We start from the raw sequence: 22,879 nt of genomic DNA on the forward strand, positions 1-22,879 counted from the left end.
CTAATTCCCTTCTTTGGATCACTGTTCTAGGTTAGCCTGAAACCCAGAGTGTCAAGCAGCCTGGTAAATGTGCACTACAGCTGCCGTATGCGACCAATGTAAACCTTCTGTGACTGTCTCAACTGACCACAAGGAGGAATCAAAAACAAGAACTGGAGGGGTGACTGGTGGCTCAGGAGGCTAAGCCTCTGACTCTTGTTTTTAGTTCAGGTCATGATCTCATGGTTTGTAAGTTTAAGCCCCACATTTTGCCCAGCATTGGGCTCCATGCTGACGGGGCATGGGGCATGCCTGGGATTCTTTCCGTCTCCATCCCTCTCTGCCCCTCCCCCACTTTCCCTCAAAGTAAATAAATAAAACTTTTTTTTGGTTTTCTCTTTTTTTTTTTTTTTTCAATGTTTATTTATTTTTGGGACAGAGAGAGACAGAGCATGAACGGGAGAGGGGCAGAGAGAGAGGGAGACACAGAATCGGAAACAGGCTCCAGGCTCTGAGCCATCAGCCCAGAGCCTGACGCGGGGCTCGAACTCACCGACCGCGAGATCGTGACCTGGCTGAAGTCGGACGCTTAACCGACTGCGCCATCCAGGCGCCCCTAAATAAATAAAACTTAAAAAAAAAAACAAAAAACGAAAAGTAAGAACTGGAAAACCAGATAGGCAGAGGCATGCAAGTAATATTTTTAAACAATCAGATATGATAGAAGCATAATGTATTAAGATGACCTAAGGATCTTTCTCGTGTCTATGTGGAAATCAATAACCCTTAATTTTTACAATTGTAACAAATTATATTTTGTGATGTGAAAAAATTTGGAGAACTGCTTGGAATCACTTATACTTCTCCCCCTTTTTGTATTTATAATCTCCTGTAGCTAACAAGCTTTGGAGTTCTTCAGACCAATCTGAGATACTGTTTCCTGGGCTATAGTTCTCAGCGAGGCAATGAATAAAGTGTTTACCAACCTATTTTGAGGTTGGTTTTCTTTCAGTTGACATCAAGGATACTTTGACACCAACTAAGGGGAATGGTAAATATTCAGGTGGAGTCAGCTTTAAACTGGTGTAGTGGTTGTACCTTCTCCCCTTCCCTCCAGATGCTTCCATCCAGGGTGATGTCACATCTCCTCAAACAGTGAGGACCACATTGACCACATGCCCAGGTTTTCTGGTCAGTCCCAGTTTACATCTATTTTCTGACATAATTATTAACAGTATCCTCCCTTTTACTCTCAAAAGTGTTTTTATTTTAAGTTTATTTATTTATTTTGAGAGAGAGAGAAAGTAAAAGTGGGGGAAGGGCAGAGAGAGAGAGGGAGAGAGAGAATCCCAAGCAGGCTCTGCACTGCCAGCATGGATCCCAACGCAGGGCTATATCTCATGAACCAAGATCATAACCTGAGCCAGAATCAAGAGTCTGAGGCTTAACCAACTGAGCCACCCAGGTGCCTTCAAAAGTATTTTAGTTTTGGGGCGCCTGGGTGGCTCAGTCGATTGAGCGTCAGACTTCGGCTCGGGTCATGATCTCGTGGTCTGTGGGTTCGAGCACCACGTCGGGCTCTGTGCTGACAGCTCAGAGCCTGGAGCCTGCTTCAGATTCTGCATTTCCCTCTCTCTCTGCCCCTCCCCTGCTCATGCTCTTTCTCTCTGTCAAAAATAAATAAAACATTAAAAAAATGAAAAATAAAATATATATAAAAAAGTATTTTAGTTTTATTGACAAATTATACATGCACTCTAATTCAAATTTTGTCTGTTGACAAGAAAGTTCTTACGTCAACTAACTCATTTGATGTGAATGAGCACAAATGTGAGTATTGTGAATATACACACATTAGCCTTCCACCTAAAATAGAAAGCTAATTGTTCCCATGTAAGCTGAATGTTTTTTCTCTTTCTGGTTTTTCATGGTGACAATGATGGTGATGTTCATGAGTATACTATCAGAAGAAAATCTCATGAAAATCAGAAATTAATTCCTTCTATTTTTTCAGCTTTTCACTTTCTAAGTGCCTCTTTCTTTCTTTCTTTCCCTTTCTTTCTTTCCCTTTCTTTCTCTTTCTTTCTTTCTTTCTTTCTTTCTTTCTTTCTTTCTTTCTTTCAAGTAGGCTCCATGACCAACGTGGGGCTTGAATTCACGACCCTGAGATTGAGAGACACATGCTCTACTGAATGAGCCAGCCAGGCGCCCCTTCTAAGTGCTTTAAGATGTAATAAATCATGTCTATGCATGTTCAACATTTTGATTTATATTTCCTATTATATTTTATCTCTAATTTATAACAAAATTTTGTAAGTGTAAGAAAGGTACTGAAACAGGGGCTGTTTAAAACACCCTTCATGATTTATGAAAATGTGAGCACTAGGATATATATTTTAAATTATGTAGTGGTCAGGAAGAGATGCTGGTGTATAAAAAACAGTTGAGAATAAACTGGTAAAGACATGCTTAGGACAAGAAAGAAGAAATGTAATTGTACTGTAGGATGTGATTTACTAAAGCAAAAACATTATTGGTTTTAGTAGTTATTAATGTTTACTGAAGCCTAGTTTAGTTATTTTAATAAAGAGATTTTTTTTTCTTCTTTTTGGAACGGAATTGGGGGGAATTAATAGTTAGGGTTAAATCTGGGTGAGCCCAGGATAGAGCTACCATTTTAAGCCCCAGGCCAACTTCATTCTTTGAAGTTCAGAATGAGTGACCACGGCAAGATGTAGTCATCTGGTGGCAGGAAATTACAGGGACGTCTTTTTAAATTACAGAGATAGTTTTTGAATGCTTCAGTGGTGAAACTGCAAAAACAAACAGCAGTAGTTGGAATAGCAGTAGTAGTTGGAGCCAATATTTATTATGTGCTAACCTTGGGTCAGATGTGGGGCTCAGTATTTTATATGAAATTTTTCAATTAATCCTCACAACAGTCTTATGAGCTGAGCCTATCCTTAACTTCATTTTACAGATGAACCTAGACTTGGCCAATGGTAGAGCCTGGAAAGAAATACCCTTTAGTATGATTCTAGTGTGTAAGCTTTTAATTAATATGCTAAGCTTCACCTCTGACAATACAGCACGTGTCATAACAGCTACCACTCATTGAGTACTTACTATGTGCTGAGTGCTTTAAAATTATTTTTAATCATCAAAGTGTAAATATATTAGTTCTATTTTCCCACAAGGAAACTAAGGCTCAGAGAGTCTGGATTAGTTTTCCGTTGTACAAATTAGTACAATTTTAGTCATTCAAAACAACATAAATGTATTCTGTTACAGTTTTGGAGGTCAGAAGTTCTAAAATCAAGGTTTCAGCAGGGCTGTGTTCCTCCAGTCTCTGCTTCCATCATCAAAGCTCTGGCCCTGACCTTCCTACCTTCCCCTTAGAAAGACCTTTGTAATTACATCGGGCCCACCTGGATAATCCAAAATAATCCCTCCATCTCCAGATCCTTAATTTAATCACATCTGTGAAGTCCCTTTTGCTGTGTAAGGTGACATATTCTCAGGTTCCAATGACTAGCAAGTTGATATCTTTGGAGGGACCATTATTCAGTCTAACTAATTTGCCCCCGAGTCACAGAGTTGATAAGTATTAGAGATGAGATTTGAATCTAGATGTTTTTAGGCTCCAAAGTTCATGCTATTTCTGTTCTACCACATTAATGATGATCCCATCAGTTATTCAAAGAAACATTTATTGAGATTACAAAAAGAGCCATACAGTGCCTGTGGTAGGTACCGGAAAATATGAAATGCTTTATGAGTTGGAGTCATCTTTGTGCACGTGCCTTATTAATTTCTGTAACTTCCAAACGTGCCAGAGACTAAAGATTTAATAAGCCTAGATAATTAATAAGTAAGATAAAATGCCTTCTAGAATAAGTATTTGTTAGGCCCTACTCTTTTTACATTAAGACATTATTTATTTCTCTCTTCCAGAGATTAACACTAAGTAAAAGTTTCAGGTAGGATACTTTTTAATATTTGATTTTTTTCCTTCAGATCTGTGAAGTGGAAACGTTTCCTGGATAGAGTATAGATACGAGCAAAACATCTGATTCTGTTTTTCAGTATTTGTGAGATTTGTTTCCTTTACTACTAAAAAAGCAGCACAATGCTTGGTGGTCTTTTTTGTATTTTGGAAGGGGCATATACATTTACTCCAAATCTTTAACCAAGGAGCCCAAAGGCCTACCTTCCAGGTTGGTAGGTTCCAGAGCAAGAGAAGGCTTTTTAGCTGGACCAGTAGATCTGCTGTGTATCTTTTAAGACCTATGGGATCTAAATATCTATGGCAGATCTACATGAATGAAGTCTATGGCAGGGAAATTACAATGCTGTCTCTGGCAGATAACTATTCCTCTTGAGAATCAGCTTTTGGTTTTCTCCTTGTTCCTAACAGAGATTAAATTTTTGGTCATGGCACCCTGAGTGTTCCTAGGACCTGCACTGTACATTAAGGACTGGGTGATATCTGAACCTAAATCATACACTTAGATGGTGTAGCAGCCCTTTAACATTAAGTTGAAATGCCAGATTTCAGTTCCAAAAGACCAAATTAAATTGAATAAACAAGCGATTCATATTCCCAATAAGCTTACCCTTGCTGTATGACCACATCTCCCCTCAACTCTTGCATCTGATTGCAGAGGGAATCTCCCTTAGATGAGTTGATTGGGGGAAAATGAATGAGTTTGTTTACTGATGGCTATGCACCAGCCAGAACTGGATTCTGGTCCTATTATAGACTTAGAAGTGGTCTTGAAGGAAAACAGGGAAGAGATATCCTCTCTGTTGGCAAAGCTTGTGCCAGAACATTTCACTATCTAATTTGTCTGGAAAGACAGATGGCCTGCGGAAATGGATCTATATGCAGAATATTTTCAGAGAATTGTATGGAATAATACTGGAGGATTGGTAATAAGGAGTAGGTAGATGAATTTGTTTTTTGTTTGTTTTTTTTTTTAAAGAACAAAGGGACATGGAAGTTGTAGTAGAGGAAGTAAGTCATGTCAACTATAGCTTTATGACTACTTGCAGAACTGTATTATCTACTTCTGTGTTCACCCTTGATCTCTCAATTATTTATCTTAACAAATATTCTACTATTATATATAGGGTGTGCTGGTAGTGTTTAACTTTACAATTTAATCCACAGACTATAAAATGTCACGATGGAGACATTTTCATGATATAGATCTAAGGGTCATATCCATAGGTCATGGATGTTATAAATAGGTCATGGTTTATATTATTATAAAATATTATAATACATTATAATATAAATTATAAGTTAGATTATATTATAGATCATGGTTTGCTACTGCTGTTTGCAAATTTAAATATAGAAGTGGGTGTTTGTTGATTTTGTGAAGCTAAGTAGAGAAGTGGACTGGACCCTTTTAGTCTTTGTTATTGTCCAGCATCTTTGGAATACCTTAATGGAAAATTTTCTTTATTATAGTGGGAGGTTATCTTCTCCAAGATAGAAACCAGAAATTACTTTTGTCAGTCTCCTTTCATACTTAGGGCATAGACACTGATTCTACCAGTGAAGTGTTTAAGATTTTGATATGGAAGAGCGGAACTTGAGGACCATGTGCCATACAGAATCCATTCTTTTCTGTCAAGGGAAACTGGCTTTTAGGGAAATCAGTGGTTCAGATTCTGCTTTTTGGTGTTAGTATCAGTGGTTTGAACTACATTGTGTGTTCCCAATGGTGTCATCTGAAATATCTCCACTGGAGACAGTCCCACTAGTTTGGGTGTTGTTTTTGTTGGCAGAAGCCTCAAGACCGACTATCTGGTCCTCCTAGAGAGTATAGGAGTCACATCTGTATTTTTACACTTTTTTTTTTTTTCTTGGTAGCTGTTCTTTCTCAGATCACTTACACTGGGCCAGCTGCCATGCTATTCTATGGGAAGGATCACGTGAAAAAGAAGTGAGGCTTCTGGCTAACAGATAAATGAGTGATAAATGAGCTTGGAAGTGAATCCACCAGCCCCAGTCAAACCTTCAAATGACCGCAGGTCTGGCCAACATCTTGATTATAAACCACGTAAGTGTCCCTGTACCAGAATCATTTCATTAAGCTGCTGCCAAATTCCTGACCCACAGACACTGAGATAATAAATGCTTGTTGTTTTAAGACATTAAATTTTCAGGTAATTTGTTACGCAACAATCGATAACAAATGCAAGCAGATATAATGAAATGAGAAATTCCAGGATAATTAAGGAGGCATTGTTCAAAAGATTGCTAGAATAGCTGAATTCCCAGGTTCGCATGGTATCTAATTTACTACTTATGTCTATCTCCTTTCTGCTGGCTGGATTCAATGCCAGCACCAGGGAAGCAGTTGGTTGCATATGTCTGCCTCCCCTAGGGAACTCACAGGCAGAGCAGCTGTTCATGCTGCACTCTACTAAAGCAGTCTACCCTGACATTGGATATGCTGGACCCTCAGGCACTACTACATGCCTGGAGGCCTATAGAGCTTGTGGTATACAAGGAACTCGTCAAACATTATGATGAACAAAGATGTTATTCCATGTTTTTGCAAGACTAAGGGTATTGAGATTTGCCCAGGATATGGAAGACTCAATGGCCGTAGACTGCCTTGTGAACTGAGCCCTATCTCAGAAGATAGAGTGGAGGTATGATCATATTTATGCCTTGAAGATATCGACTGATCACACTGGCTGCATTCTCTATCCCCTACACCCCATTTCTTTCCATCTTTCACCAAATAGTCCAGAAAACAGACTCCCTCAAATATTGTTTTTGCAGATTAAATTGTCATTACCTTTAGATGAGCCATTACCCAATTTGCCAATGACTTTGTCTCAGTTCTCTTTCACCTTGAGTTGTGTGCAGAATTAAGCCCTGGTGAATGAACTGGTTCACTTTCCTATACCACATGATCAAATTCCTCATCTTTGTTGATTTCTGATGCATTCTCCCAGCAAGTTCTTGTCTTGTTTTCTTTGTATTCTCCATCTTCAACTCTTTAAGTACAATAATTATAATGATAGTAAAATTTATGACTAATGTTTTTGATATTTTGAATTAATAAGAGTGTTCAAATACAGCTTTATTAAGAATGGGAAAATAGACTATTGGACAGTCTGGCAATACAGACTTGAGACTCACCTTCATAGACATGATATTTGAAGATGCTTGCATATAAGATCACGGGGAACAAGGACAGAAAGAAAAAGAGGCACAGAGAATTAGACTTAGTACACCTTTTCAGGGAGTTGAAGAAAAAGTTAGAAAAAAAATAAGATTCATTTAAGCCACATATTATTACTTAATATCTGTCCTTTACCAGGGCAACTAAAAAGGAATTATAATAATTGAAACTGATTTTCAGTTGTACTTATTTCTTTTTACCTTTCTAATAAGGAAACTAAGTTGCTAAGTATTGACAGAGAAAAGATCATTAGAGATTTGTGGAACATATTTGCTGGGCAATTGGTCATTGGAAAAAAGTCAGTTTATTGTTTTTGTTTATTTTATTTAAATCCAAGTTAATTAACATATAGTGTGATAATGGTTTCAGGAGCAGAATTTAGTAACTCTTCACTTAGATATAACACCCAGTGTCAGTTTATTGTTAATCAAGCAGTAATTTGAATGTTTTATTAGGTGAGTGGGAGTTCGATATCACTGTTAAAAGTTAACTGCTATTGTTCAAAGATGGAATAATCTCTGATAAAATTAAAAATTTAAGTTTCCTTATATAGAGAAAAACACAAGTGATTCCTATTCCTCAGGAAATCTATCTGCTGTGAAAGCATAATTTCAACATTCAAGAAGAGAAAAGCTAGTCTTAAATTCCTTTCAGATCAAATTAAATCAGCAGATGCGTTGTATTATGAAATGAAAAGAAGGCAAAAAGAACTTGTCAAATGTGTTGTTCATGAAAATGGTTTAGAAAAATTAATATAAATGAAATTTTTACATAAATTCATTTCATAAGTTTTATGGGCAGAGGACAAGGTTTTTGGTGGAAGAAATATTAAGAAAAATTCAAAATGAAGAAAAATATTTAAAATATTTTTGTTTATTCTAATGAAGCAAATGAATGTGAGGAGTTTAAATTACTGTAAAAGTCTATGAAGTTAACAGTGATTTGGAAGCCGTGATAGGTAGAATAATAGCTTCCCCCACAAATATGCCCAATTCCTTAGTTCTTGGAACCTGTGAATATGTTACCTTACATGGCAAAAGAGACCTTGTAGATGTGGTTAAAGAAACAGACCTTCAAATGGGGCGATTATCCTGGATCACTTGTGTGTACTTAGTCTAAAGAGATGAGTCCATAAAAGTAGAGAGACTTTCCTGGCTGGGTCAAAGAGAAAAGAAAGATAAAGAGGAGAGATTTGAAGCTAGGGAAGGACCTGACCCCCCCATTGCCAGTTTTGAAGAGCCAAGAAATGCAATAGCCTTGAGAAGCTAGAGACAGTCCTCAGCTGACAGCCAGTCAACACTGGTCCTACAACTATAGGGAACTGAATTCTGCTAACAACCTGAATGAGCAAGGACATGGATCCTGCCCTCAAGACTCCAGAAAGGAACATAGCTTTGACTTTAGGCTGGTGAGACCCATGTTAGACTTCTGACCTATAGAGCTGTAAGATAGTACATTTGTGTTGTGTTAAGCCACTAAATGTGTAGCAATTTGTTAGAGAAGCAATGGAAAAGTAACACAACAATTTTATTGAAAATATAAATAACTATTAAATAAATGGCCTTCAGTAAATATCCCAGTCTAGACAAGTATGTACTAAAGCCCTCTATATACCTTTTAGTGGAGCTGACTTTTAGCTTCCAATTAAAAACAAAATCTAATCCAATTCCTAAAGTGCCTATCATTGTTTTGAATTATAGTTTAACTAAAGAAGATAACACTGAAATCATGTTTTCAGTTGTTATTACAAATAATTAACAATAACGAATCAGGTTTATTCTCTAGCTTTCTCATACCTACCAAAATTTATATGTGAAAGGAAAAATTCACGCTGTAAGAATTTCTGTAAAATGATGACATAGATGTGTTATAGATGGACAACCAACTAAGTTGGTTATATATGCATATCTAATGGTTTTCTTGGCTATGCTAAGAAGGCTGACACATAAGGTCACTATATATTCCCTTCCACTAGAGAATAGAAATTCAGCTTAACTCAATAATTTGTTAATGCCTGCAGTATGGCATTGCAGAATGAGCATGGTTCTGGGAATCAGAAATCACTGGTTGAATCCCATATTCACCAGATATTGTGTCAGACAAGTCAGTGAATCTCTCTGAATGACAGTTTCCTAATTTATGATATGGGAATAACTTCTACCTTACAAGTTTATTCTTGAAATAGAATGAAATTTCTCTTTAAATAATATACTGTCATCATACTGTATAGTATTTTATACAAACACTGAGTGCCAATGTGTTATTTTGGGACTTACCACCAGGCACTAGAGAAAATGGTACCAAAAATATAGAAAATAAAACTCGAGTGGAGTCAGGGAGCGAAGCAAGGTGGAGGTGGTAGGAATGTTTCCCATCAAACTGGAAAACTGACCAGAGCAGCAGAAGGGATGCTGGCATCCCAGGAGATTGAGATCAAAATAAAGAAGGAATCCCAAATTCTACCCAACTGGCACCAAATTTCCTGAGATATCTAGAGGAGAGGGACTCCTGATTTGAGTCCTTTGGGCAGTGCTAGTTTTTAGGGTCAGCTTGGGAAGCTTCTGCCAAGGGCTTACTCAGACTCCAACGTGTCTAAATTCAACTTAGAGGACAAGGACTCCTGATGTACCACCTGGTCTGGATCTTATTGATTCCAGGGATGGGTAGAGCTGAGCATCTTGGGAGCAGTCGTCATCAGAGCCTCTGAGACAGGACTGAGGGGATAGATGGGATATGAACTGAGGGGAACACAGTTGAAGCCTGGACCTCTGTGTATCAATTGGATCATATTAATAGCCATTACTTGATATTTCTTTACCTGTGACCTCACCTAAATAATGCAGTTATCTTTCTGCAGCTTTAACTCTTTAGGTTAGTTTTAACTTTAAGGTTGAATAAATAGATCTAATTTTTTTTTAAAAAAATAGATCTAATTTAAGCAAAAAGAGGGATTTTGTTTGCAGAAACTGAAATGGTACACAAAACCTCATGATGAGATAACAGGGACTCAGAATATATGTCTAACAAAAGAAGTGAGGGGATAAAGGTATCTGCTTTAGACTTTTGGGTGGTTTTTTATTTCTGTTTTCTCTGCACACCTAATTCCATCACTTCTCTATTCTGGCAGAAAAATTTGGTTTCTAACAACTTTTGAGTTTTATATAAAATATACTCAGCCACCCAGAAAGTCTCCTATTACCAGTTCAAAAATCCCTGGGGCAAGAGCTGCTAATAGCCAAAGCTATAATAATTTGAGCAACCAAAAATATAGCGTTGACTTGTAGCTCAAAGTATAAAATAAATACCCATGATTTCACACTAATATAAATAAATGATGAAAGAAAGAGAAAGAAATAGAGACAGATCTCCTCTATAGAAAAATTTCAAATGATTTATGTAGATAAAAGAGTTAAAGAGTTAAAGAGATAAAAGAGTTAAAGAGTCAATCAGAGATGAAGAGTGCAATATACACTCTTGATGCAATGAACAGCATGTTAGAAGAAGCAGAGGGATGAATTAATGACAAAGTAATGATAAAATAAAGACAAACTAATGGCAAGCAATGAAGCTGAACAAAAGAGAGAAAGAAATATGCTAAATGAGAATAGACTTAGGGAACTCAGTGACTCCATCAAACATAATAGCATTACACTATAGGAGTCCCACAAGATGAAGAGAGATAATGGGGAGAAAATAATTTATTTGAAGAAATAATAGCCAAAAATTTCTGTAATCTAGGGAAGGAAAGACATCCAGATCCAGGAAGCACAGAGAACTCCCATAAAAATCAACAAAAGCAGCCCAACACCAAGAGATACAGTAATTAAATTTGCAAAATATAGTGATAAAGAAAAATCTTAAAAGCAGCAAGACAAAAGAAGTCATTAACTTACAAAAGAAATCCCATAAGGCCAGCTAGAGATTTTTCAACAGAATGTGGCAAGCCAGGCGGGAGTGGCATGATATATTCAAAGAGCTGAATGGGAAAAATCTGCAGCCAAGAATACTCTACCCAGAAAGGCTATCATTCAGAATAGAAAGAGAGATAAAGAGTTTCCCAGATAAGCTAAAACTAAAGGAGTTTGTGATCACTAAACCAACCCTGCAAGAAAGACTAAAGGGGACTCTTTGAGTGGAAAGGAGAGACGAAAAGTGACAGTATAATGGCAGGAAACACAAAAGTAGTAAAAATGAATATTTCTACAGTAAAAAATATTTCTGTAGAAGTCTAGGAACTCACACAAAAAAGGATATAAAATATAATAACAAAGACCAATGTGGGGAGGCGAGGATCAAAGAGTGTGTTCAAACTTAAACAACCATCAACTTAATATAGACTGCTATTTGCAGAAGAGGTTATATACAAACTTATTGGTAACCACATATCAAAAAATCATTAATAAACATGCAAAAAATAAAGAGAAAGAAATCCAAATATATCACTAAAGAAAATCAGCAAAACATGAAAGAAAGACAAGAAAAGATTAGAGAAAAATCTCCAGAAACAACCACAAAACAAGTAATAAAATGGCAATAAATACATATCTACCAATGATTACTTTGAATTTAAATGAACTAAATGTTCTAATCAAAAGACATAGGATGTCAGAATGGATAAAAAATAAAATAAAACAAAATAAAATAAAATAAAATAAAACACAAAACCCATCTATATGCTACCTAGAAGAGACTCATTTTAGACCTAAAGGCATCTAAAGACTGAAAGTGAGGGGATGGAGAAACATTCATCATGCACATTGATGTCAAAAGAAAGACAGAATAGCAATACTTTGTTATCAAACTAGATTTCAAAACAAAGACTATAACAAGAGACAAAGAAGAGTACTATATAATAATAAAGGGGACAGTTCAACAAGAAGATACAACAATTATAAATATTTATGCATACAACATGGGAACACCTAAATATATAAAGCAATTAATAACAAACATAAAAGAACTAATTGATAATAACACAATAATAGTACATGATTTTAATACACTACTTACATCAAAGAACAGATCATCTAAGCGGAAAATCAACAAGGAAACCATGGCTTTGAATGAACAGAAAATCAACAAGGAAACCATGGCTTTGAATGACACACTGGACTAGATGGACTTTACAGATATATTCAGAATATTGCATCCTAAAACAGCAGGATACACATTCTTTTCAAATGCATGTGGAATATGCTCCAGAATAGATCACATATTGGGTCACAAAACAGGCCTCAACAAATACACAAGATGAATTCATACCCTGCATCTTTTCTGACCACAATGTTATGAAACTAGAAGTCAGCCATAAGAAAAAAATTTGGAAAGACCACAAATACATTGAAGTTAAACAACATGCTACTAAACAATAAATGGGTCAACCAGGAAATTAAAGAAGTAAAAAGTATGTGGAAACAATGAACATGAGAACACAAAGTTCTAAAACCTTTAGGATACAGCAAAAATTGTTCTAAGAGGGACGTATATAGCAATACAGGTCTTACCTCAAGAAGCAAGAAAAATCTCAAACAAACTAACCTCACACCTAAAGGAGCTAGAAAAAGAAAAGCAAACAAAGTCTAAAGGCAGCAGAAGGAAGGAAATAATAAAAATTAGAGTAGAAATAAATGATATAAAAATGAAAACAAAACAAAACACTAGAACAGATCAATGAAACCAGGAGCTGGTTCTTTGAAAAAATTAATAAAATTGCTAAGCCTCTAGCCAGACTTATCAAAAAGAAAAGAGAAAGGACCCAAATAAATAAAATCACAAATGAGAGAAGAGAAATAGCAACCAATATCACAGAAACACAATTATAAGAGAATATTATGAAAAACTATATGCCAATAAATTGGACAATTCAGAAGAAATGGATAAATTCCTAGAAACATAAGTTATTGAAACTGATACAGGAAGAAATAGAAAACTTGAACACACTGATACCCAGCAAAGAAATTAAATCAGTAATCAAAAATATCCCAACAACCTGAAGTCCAGGACCAGATGGCTTGAAAAGCAAATGCTACCAAAAGTTAATACCTATCTTTGACATTGGCCATAGTGACTTCTTTGATATGTCTCCTGAGAAAAGGGAAATAAAAACAAAAATAACTATTGAGACTGCATCAAAATAAAAAGCTTCTGCACAGTGAAGAAAACAATCAACAAAATGACAAGACAACCTATGGAATGGGAGAAGATATTTACAAATGACGTATCTGACAAAATATCCAAAATACATAAAGAACTTATAAAACTCAACACTAAAAAACAAATAATCCAATTAAAAAATGGGCAGAAGTTATGAACAAACATTTTTCCAAAGAAGACTGCAGATAGCCAACAGACAAATGAAAATATTACTTATCATCAGGGAAATGCAAATCAAAACTATAATGAGATATTACCTTACACCTGTCAGAATGGCTACAATCAGCAACAAAAGAATCAAGAGAAAAAGGAACCCTCTTGCCCTGTTGGTGGTAATGAAAATTGGTGCAGCCACTCTGGAAAACAGTATGGAGGTTCCTCAAAAAGTTAAAAATAGAACTACCCTATGATCCAGCAATTGCACTACTAGGTAGGTATTTACCCAAAGGATACAAAAATACTAATTGAAAGGGATACATGGACCCTGATGTTTATAGCAGCGTTATCTGCAATTGCCAAATTATAGAAACAGCTCAAGCACCCGTTGACTGAGGAATGGATAAAAAAGTTGTCACACACACACACACACACACACACACACACACACACACACGAATATTATTCAGCATAAAAAAGAATGAAACCTTGCCATTTGCAATGACATGGATGGAGCTAGAGGATATTATGCTAAACAAAATAAGTCAGAGAAAGACAAATACCATATGATTTCATTCATATGTGGAATTCAAGAAACAAAACAAATGAGCAAAGGAGAAAAAGAGAGAAAAGCAAACCAAGAAACAGACTCTTAACTATAGAGAACAAACTGATGGTTACTAGAAGGTCAGTGGGTGGAGGATGGGTTAAATAGATGATGAGGATTAAGGAATGCACTTGTTGTGATGAACACCAGGTGTTGCATGGAAGTGTTAATTTACCATATTGTATGCCTGAAATGAATATTACACTCTATGTTAACTAAGTAGAATATATTTTTTAATGTTTAATTTTATTAAAAATAATTTTTTAATGTTTATTTTGAGAGAGAGACAGAGAGGGAGAGAGAGAAAGCACGTGCACAAGCAGGAGAGGGGCAGAGAGAGAGAGAGGGAGAGAGAGAGAATCCCAAGCAGGCTCCATGCTGTCATCACAAAGCCTGATGTGGGGTTTGATCTCATTAACTGTGAGATCATAACCTGAGCTGAAGTCAACAGCTGGACGCTCAACTGAGACACCTAGGCACCCCTCCTAACTGGAATTTAATAAAATCTTAAAATAAATAAAGATTGCCTTGAGTTCTCAGCACAGGAATGAAGACACCCCTAGACACATTATTGTCAAAACTCAGATTACTAAGGATAAAGAGAAGACTCAAAGTTTTCTTGAGAAAAAATAAAAATGACCCACAGAAAAATGACAAATCTGGTATCACATTTCCCATCAACACTATTGAATGTTACAAGACAGTGAAGAACTACTTTAAAGTTAAAATGGGCAATGTCACAAGATTTATAAAATATTTCCTCTACCTGAAAGGAAAGCTATTTGAGTTTGGACTATATCCAAACAAGAAAGAAAATGAAGACAGAAAACATTTTGGCATCCTTTGAAATAGTGGAGCCAATTTGTCTCTAGAAGAACAGTGAAAGGAAAGCCCAGAAATGCAGTTAGGAGGCAGACCTGGCATTCAGCCAGTCCAAACTGACGCATCAAGAGAAAGAGTGATGCAATAGAACATTTATAATTTTATACACATTGGTACTGAGATACAGGCAAGAAAAACTCACCGCAATTAGAAAATTGAAGGCAAAACCTGCGAAAACCACATGACAACAATCAATCGACACTGCTCGGACCTGCATGGAATCATATTTATATTCTTAATATTCTTATCGACTTACATCTTTTATATCAACTTACAGATAAAGCATGGAGGAATTAATCCTATATAAATACTATTAATCTTAACGTTGCAAAAGTTATCGTGTAGATGATAGTAGTTGTAGGGGAAAAGAACAGTGTAATGCTGAAAGGAAAATTATGGTCATTAATATCATTTTAAAACTGGGAAGAAAAATTATGGATGCAGCATGTTGGGGTTTGCCTTGGTATTTGGCCAAGGTATGCATTTGGTTTAGTGCTCTAAAATATACTGTTCACAGCTGGTGAAATAAGGAATGGAGATATTAGTATTTTATGAAAGATACATGAGGAACACAAAATAGAAATATAACAACTGGTTGTAAGGGGGTTGGTGGTAAGCCAGCTCATCCCTCATTTATTATAATAGATTATATCTAAAATTTATAAATCAGGAAATAGGATGAGAAGTGTATTATTAAAAGGCATGGGAGTAAAAAGCAAAAATGACATAAGGGAAGAATAAATGTTTCTAGGAAATGGGGCTTATAGATTGGAAAAGATGGAACAGTGTATATATTAAATTAATAAAGGGGAAACATCTTTAGAAGAGATGATGAAAGAGCCAAAATATGTTTGGTGGAGGTGAAAGAATTATATTGACAGATCTTACTATAATTCATCTGAGAGAGGAAACTGTGTTTAGAAAACTCTTTTGATAAATTGCTTACAGCTGAAGTTCCTTTTGGCTTCTTCTAGTAATTGCGCATACTATTTATATTCTTCTAGTATTTCACTTCATTTATTTTAATTTTAAAAATATTATACAAATGAAATGTGCCTCTTGTTATCAGTCTGGGTCTCAGTAAGGACAGCGTATTCAATAGGAAGTTCAAGGAATGTTTATTTACAAAGGTGCAAGAAGGGAAACCATAAGGAATGGTTCATTGATCTGCAGCTTAATAGCAACCTACATGTCATTACCCCCTAGGTCTAAAGCAACAAGGAGAGACAATGGTTTTTAGAGCTTGGAAAGAAAAAGTTGTATGGAGTATCATTACAAATGGGGCATTGACATTTGGATGGAGGCTACAGCCAGCTGAAGGTGACATTGCAAGAAGAGATTTAAAGGAATAAGTATACTAGGTTTTACTCTCTTGCCTCCATAAATGCTCCTACCAGGGATTTCCATTGATAGAAGCCAATTAAAAGAGAGAAGCCATGGAGATATTGTTATAGATCAGCTCCTTGGGACAGAGAGAGAAGTGCGGATTACATCTACAGGGGAAAATGGAGGATTTTCATATAGAGCAATCCTTAGGCCCCTCTACATTTAGTATTTTACTTTCTTTTCCCTATCTCCCTTTCTTTTTTTCCTTCTTTCTTCCTCTTTCTTTCTTTCTTTCTTTCTTTCTTTCTTTCTTTCTTTCTTTCTTTCTTTCTTTCTCTAAGGAGTAAGCTTGTTTCCAATACAAGGGAACAGATAGACACACATTTCATATTACAAAAACATAGTCATTATTTGAAATGGCTCAAGATACAGAAAAAAAAGTGCATTTCATCTGTTCGTTAATGTTTTCTTTTTTGGGGGTCAAGTTTGTTAGACTAAAAAATTCTAACCAAGTTTAGCATTTAGAAATTAGAAACCACAAATAAAGCCTATCAGACTGTTGGAATATAATATTGCATAAGAATTAGACAATCTGGGGCACCTGGGTGGCTCAGTTAGTTAAGCGTTTGACTCTTGATTTCAGCTCAGGTCATGATCTCACCATTTGTGAGATCGAGCCTTGTGTCAGTCTCCGTGCTTGGAGCCTGCTTGGGATTCTCTCTTTTCCTCTGTCTCTGCCCCTCCCATATTCATCCTCTCTCTCTCTCTCTCTCTCTCTCTCTCTCTCTCTTTCTCAAAATAAATAAATAAACTTTAAAAGAAAGATTTAGACAATCTTTATTTCTGATTAATTCTTACTAATTATTTTTTGATCATTTATTGCTTAAATTAAATCTTGTGTTAGAAGTAGAGATGAAAAATTACTATTTTTTAAAAATGTTTATTTATTTATTTTGAGAGAGAGAGAGTGGGGGAGGGGCAAATAGAGAGGGAGAGAAAGAATCTCAAGCTATCAGCACAGAGCCTGACACAGGGCTCGATGTCACAAACTGCAAGATCATGACCTGAGCTGAAATCAAGAGTCAGACGTTCAACTGACTAAACCACCCAGGTGCCCCACTATTTTTTTTTTTTTTAATTTAAAAGAAGAAATAGTGTAGTACAGATTTTTTCAAACCATGTCCCTTAGAACACTGCAACATTTCATGAGGAATAAGTTCTAGAGTTCACAAGAAATTTGTATAGACACAAAATTTGGCATCAGGTACGTTTATCATTTTTTGTCTGTTCACTTTAAAAAAAATTTTTTTAATATTTATTTTTGTGTGTGGGAGAAAGAGAGACAGAGAACAAGCAGGGGAGGAGCAGAGAGAGAGAAAGAGACACAGAATCCAAAGCAGGCTCCAGGCTCTGAGCTGTCAGCCCAGAGCCCAAATGGGGCTTGAACCACAAACTGCAAGATCATGACCTGAGCTGAAGTCGGACGTTTAACCGACTGAGCCACCCAGTTGCCCCTTTCACTTTTAAGAGAGTCATTTCAGCACTGTTTAATCTCATATTTTATAATTTCTAAAATGACATGAGTGAAAATTTCAAATGCCTACAAACTCCAGTCAGCATACTTAGCTGAATTGGTGGTGATAGACAACACGCCATAGCAAGGTGGAGGACGCACGTCCTGCCCACAGACATCAGTGGCTTCCAGGCTTCAGCGCATCATTACTACATGGGAACAGTAGGCTAGTGTTGCCAGATCTTTGATATTGATGTACAATCTCTGCCCTCTTTTTTTTTCCTTTTTTTTTTTTTTAAAGTAAGCTTCATGCCCAGTGCAGAGCCCAGTGTAGACCCTGAACTCATGACCTTGAGACCAAACCTGAGCTGAGATCAATGGTCAGATACTTAACTAACTGAGCTACCCAGGAACCCCTGCAATCTCTACCTTTTAAAATGTGGCAAATAATTCCAAAGGTTTAAAAAGATTGTGTTGCTAAACAGCACATCTCTGTAAACCAGATTTACTCTGTAGATGAGCAATTTGTAACCCCTGGATTAGCTGACATTTAAACAGTCTTCAATTACTGATATTTTTTTATTCTATAGGACTAGGTAAGAATTAAGAATCGTAAGTCAGGGCCACCTACTAACAACTCTATATCGTTGCCTGAATAACAATATTGTGGAATTTTAGTGCAGAATAGAAGTTAGTTATCTTCTGTTTTTGAATTATTATTAAGGGATAACAACTATTTTCAGTTATTGAGAATCAGAGAAAGCTTTGAAGAGTCTAGTCTCTATATGAGAAAGCTTTCAGGCGACCTGTGAGTAGAGCTTTTATGAAATGTTAATGTACACGTGTGGTAGATGGTTGGGGATCAACAGGATAAACCCCCATTGGGTCATTAACTCTGGACTAGATTTATGGGACTCCACTCAATCACCAAGTGTATTACTAAAAGGATGGTAAAAGCCTATGTAAGGATCCAGCTGTCAGTCACATGACCTGATCTAGGGAAGAGATAAAAGCTTATATGCATCTCACGGAAAACTGCCAATACTTGTCCCCATAATACATGATAAAACTCTGACAGCAAACTTCTCCTGGGAGTTTGGTATTAAATTAGCGAGGCGGCAGCTCTCCTTTCTGCTGTTTTCAGATATCCAGGCACGGCTTTCTAATACACTGCTAATTTAGAAGACGGAGGATGAAAGTTCTATTTTAATAGTTCTCCAACACCTCATCTTTTCTATCTCTGCTGTAACATGGTTCAGGGGTATGGAAATATTAACGTATGATAGGCCCCATTCACTATGCTACAACTTTCATAGGATAATATGACACATGCATAAATTAAAGATTGTCTTAAGAAAGATTATCTCACTCTTTCTAGAAAAAATGTATATAAGTACTTGTGCTTTAGTCAGAGATAATGTTTGTCCCCCCAAATCAGAAACTCCTTCGGTCTAACTTAGGTTTAATGAGACAATTTTATTTTTCGAATAGCAATCACCAGGATAATTGTTGCATAGAAGCGTCTTTATTTAGAAAAATGACGATCTTCGTAATAGAGTTGGAATTTGGTATGCCCAGGGCAATGGGAGGAGAAAGCAGAGGCTAGAAGTCTGCCTTTGCGTAATGTGAGTCTTCCTTCGAACTTCTCTAAACTGTTAATGAAGTCCTTAAATTCACAATTTTTAAAGCTTTAATTTTAAAAATTGCAGTAAAATATACATAACATAAAATTTACCATTTTAGCCATTTTATTTTATTTTTTAAAGTTTATTTATTTTCAGAGAGAAAGAGAGAGAGAGAGAGAGAGAGCATGCTTGCCCAAGTGGAGAAGGGGAAGAGAGAGGGAGAGAGGGAATGTCAAGCAGGCTCTGCACTGATAGCAGACACGGGGTTTGATCTCATGAGCCCATGACCTGAGCTGAAATCAAGAGTTGGACACTGGACACTTAAACAACTGAGTTATCCAGGCGTCCCTCCATTTTAGCCATTTTAAAATATACAGTTCAGTGGCATTAAGAACATTCACTGTTGACCAACGATCCAGAATGTTTTCATCATCCCAAACAGAAAGTCAGTACTCATTAAACACCAAATCCTCATTCCCTTCTTCTCCCCAGTCCCTGGCAACCACCATTCTATTTTCTGCCTCTATGAATTTGATTACTCACATATCTCAAATGAGTGGAGTCATATAATATTTGTTCTTTTGTAATTCTTATGTAAATTTTTTAATGTTTATTTTTGAGAGAGAGAGAGAGAGAGAGAGAGAGAGAGAGAGAGACGAGACAGAGACAGAGTGCGAGCAGGGGAGGGGCAGAGAGAGAGGCAGACACAGAATCCAAAGCACACTCCAGGTTCTGAGCTGTCAGCACAGAGCTCAATGCAGGGTTCGAACCCACAAGCTGTGAGATCATAACCTGAGCCAAAGTCGGATGCTTAACCAACTGAGCCACCCAGGTGCCCCTGTGGGTAATTCTTACTGAGATTGTTTTCTGCTGTGGAAATCAGTGAAAGGAGAGAATTTCACATGAGGCATAAGATGGTCAGGTCAGATCATTCTGAAGAAAGCACAGGAGACTGGAGGCAGCGATACCTCCAGGAATGTGACAGATGTTGAAACTAGAGCCACAAGGCCGGATCTGGTACACAGACATGATTAGTCTGCAGAGTGCTTTAAAATATGTGAATTATATGACATCATTTAAAATTGGAGAAATTTTAATAGGGAACCAGATATCTCGTCCATCTTGTAAAATGTGGCAATAGTGGGCATGCATTTCCCTGGCTATAATCAGATAAGTAGCATACACATACTCCAGTTTTCCCTTAGACTCGTAATGCTATACTGATTCATCCTTCTCAAGATGAATAATATTCATAGTAATCTGAGTCTTCATAGTAATTTTGGAATAGGTGTTTAGATCTCATATGTATAGAGATGGATCCAAGTTTATCCACATCTTGAGTGGCAGGGAAGCTTCATATGACATCTGGGCTACAAACCAAAAAGAGGCATATATTGGGAGGGTACTGAGTTTGTCCTGTAGACATCAATGGAGGCAGATGAGCGGAACCTTGAAACTAGAGAGCAGTCAGGCAGCAAAGTGGACCCCTTGTCTAGCTCCATTTGTCAGAGAAAGCACGCTTTTTCTGCTCTTTGCAACTTCTGTACGTCTGCTTTATTCTGCTTTATTCATATTCATGTTGCTGTATGTCTGCTATGTTTCTTCAGAACAAAATCATGTATCTAATTTGGCTTTTGTAGGCACCTACAATTCCTGCCTGTTCATATGTCACCAATCAACTGATTAAAGATTCTGAATCCTAATTCCATGTCCCCTGGAGAGAGAATCTGGTGGCCCAGTGCATGTCTACTCAGCTATACCTCTGATTTAGCTGTGGCTGTAGTAGAGAGTTCTGGGCACACTTTCACTCACTTTAGGTTGACAGTTACAGATCTCTGCTTTCTGCCCAGGAACTCTTGGATGCTAGTGGTACCCCTGGGAGCTCACTTTGTTCATGCACATTGGCTTGTTAAGTGTGAGGAGGTCAACATCTCTGGGAGTTAACATCCTTACTGTCCCCTCAGCTATGAGGAATCAGAGCTGATTCATAAATGCTCCTGCTTTTCATCCTTCTAGCACATATTTCTGGGAAGCATTCTGTATACTTTTCTGGAAGTCCAAGCAGAATCAAGCTGCTTGTGTCCACGGTGGCAACCTCAGTAACATACACTTATATTGGCTCTTCCTCCTTCACTGCCTCACTCTCATCTCCTCAGTCCTGCTAACTGGGATCACGTCTCCCCAAAAGCTAAGGCTTCCCTTCTGATACTTAATCCAACTTGCTCACAAGTCCTGTCCCAGGCTCTGCTTTTTGGGGAAGCCATGTTGAGGCATGTTTGTTTTTGTCAGCGGTTTACCCATTTGTTATGGGTAGAATTATGTCCCCCTTAGAGATATGTTGAAGTCCTAACCCCAGGTACCTCATATTGTGAACTTATTTGGAAATAGGACAGTTATTAGGAAAGATGAAATTAGTAAAGATGAGGTCATACTGTGGGGTGACAGATGATGTCATAGGGTGGGGTCTGCCTGACTTCTCTCCTGCCTTTGCTGCCTCTCCTCTTTTAAGGTTACCACAGAACCCACTGATCCACCTCTCTTGGTGTCCACAGTAAAACTCCATATCCTCTGAATAAATGTCTCTTTTTTTGCTTTGTGGACCAGATGTCACATGAAGTCTCCTTGCCACTCAAGATCTGGATAAACTTGGATCCTTCTCTCTGTATGTGGAGACCTAAACACCTATTCCAAAATTACTGTGAATATTATTCATCCTGTAAGTAAATTAAGGATGAATAAATAAAGCATTATGGGTATAAGGAAAACACTGGAGGGTGCATATGCTAGGGAAATGCATGCCCATCACTGCTAGATTTTACAAGATGGATAAGATATCTGGATCTTTATTAAAATCTCCCAATTTTATTTTATTATAATTTTTTATTTTTATTTATTTTTGTTAAAAATTTTTTTTTAATGTTTATTTATTTTTGAGACAGAGAAAGACAGCATGAATGGGGGAGGGTCAGAGAGAGGGAGACACAGAATCCGAGGCAGGCTCCAGGCTCCACGTTGTCAGCACAGAGCCTGACACGGGGCTTGAACTCATGGACTGTGAGATCATGACCTGAGCCAAAGTCGGACGCTCAACCAACTGAGCCACCCAGGTACCACATTTTATTTTTATTTTTTTAAGTAGGCTCTACGTCCAATGAAGTTCTCGAGCTCATGACCCTGAGAACAAGAGTTACATGCTCCACTCACTGAGCCAGCCAAAAGAGCCCCTTATTTCTTTATTAAGTTTTTAAATTTTAATTCCACTATAGTTAACATATGGTGTTATATTAGTCTCAGGTGTACAATATAGTGATACCCAATTTTTAATGAAACAGTTATGTACAGAGGATAGCATATTTTTGCTCCAAAATCCTAAAGGTCACTGTGCTATGATTTGCCTATAGGATTTGCCAGAGTCCCTCATATAGCA

The sequence above is a fragment of the Prionailurus bengalensis genome, chromosome C2 (genome assembly GCF_016509475.1).
Source record: "Prionailurus bengalensis isolate Pbe53 chromosome C2, Fcat_Pben_1.1_paternal_pri, whole genome shotgun sequence".
Classification (NCBI taxonomy): domain Eukaryota; kingdom Metazoa; phylum Chordata; class Mammalia; order Carnivora; family Felidae; genus Prionailurus; species Prionailurus bengalensis.